Genomic DNA, 1,549 nt, shown 5'->3' with positions numbered 1-1,549 from the left:
TATATATATATATATATATATATATATATGTATGTATATACTTGCATGTATGTATGTATAAACATTCACATATATATGTATGTTTATATATACATACATAAATGCATAAACTTACAGCCACATGCATACATATGATGCATGAGGTTGTCTTTTAGAGTGCGTGTGCGTGTTGATGTGTATATGCGTATGTGTATTTGCATGTCCATGTGTTTGTGTAAGTGCGCATGCATTCGTGCGTAGGTGTGGTATGCGTGCGTGTATGTGTGCGTGCGTGTATGTGTGCGAGTGTTTGTGTGTTTACTCGAACAAGTGCATGCGGCAATTGTGTTCCGAAGACTTAAATGCAAGACTTAAACTCCCGCAAGCTGAGACCACGACATAATTTTAATTTTTGATTGAAAGCCTTCCATTTCACAGATGCTACTTATGCCCCTTGCGGAAGTAATGAACGTCACAATTCACATGTGCCGCCCTTTCTTTCAGACTCTTCTCATCTGCGTCTGGTCAGACAGAAAACAATAGACACACCGCTTTTCTCGAAGCCTGCTCGTGTGAACATGTGGATATGTGGATACGATATTACATATTGCAATAGTGATGATATGCAATGCATGTATGTATGTATATATGTATAAACGTATATATATATATATATATATATATATATATATATATAGAGAGAGAGAGAGAGAGAGAGAGAGAGAGGGGGCGAGAGAGGGAGAGAGCAAAATTGATTTCTTGAAGAAGCAGGCAGCCACTTCAAGTCTGGTAAGGTTACAGACGATTGAATATATTCTTGTATGTTATTGGTAAATATTTTATCGATGCCAGACTGATGAAAGATATATCTTCGACCTTTGTAGTATTTGAACCCTAAGGGATTTATGCATTCAGGAAGAAAGAAAAGAACGAAAGAAAGAAAGAAAGAAAGAAAGAAAAACTTGTGAAAGAGAATGGAAGAAAGAAACGGACTTAAGAAAATATAGAAAAGATGAAAGAAATGAATGAGTGAGAGAGAGAAGGATATGGGAACTGAACACTAAGAAGGCATTTAGTGTGAATGAATGTAAATATATTTATTATTGTGATAACCAATATGACCTTTTGTACGCAACAGAAAAGTGTAGAAATACATACGTGTTAATAATATCTATATTTAAGAAAATATACACACACATACAAAAATGTCATTCATACACAAACACATATACACACACAACCTTGTACGCACATACATACATATATCCATATTTATCTCTCTTGTATTGCCCCCCCTCTCTCAATATATATAGATATATATATATACATATGTATATATATGTATGTATGTATGTTTATTCGGCTGCATATTCGAGCATGTGAGAGTGAGCGTGCCTATGTGTGTGTTCATGAATGTTCGCTCGCTTTTCCTCATATACTGGCGTATGCGTTGTGTGTGTGTGTGTGTGTGTGTGTGTGTGTGCGCGTGTTTGTGTGTGCGTGTCTATCTATCTATCTATCTATCTATCTATCTATCTATCTATCTATCTATCTATCTATCTATCTATCT

The sequence above is a fragment of the Octopus bimaculoides genome, chromosome 13, assembly GCF_001194135.2.
Source record: "Octopus bimaculoides isolate UCB-OBI-ISO-001 chromosome 13, ASM119413v2, whole genome shotgun sequence".
Lineage (NCBI taxonomy): Eukaryota > Metazoa > Mollusca > Cephalopoda > Octopoda > Octopodidae > Octopus > Octopus bimaculoides.
The sequence above is the reverse complement of the archived record's forward strand: the minus strand, read 5'-3'. Positions refer to the sequence as shown.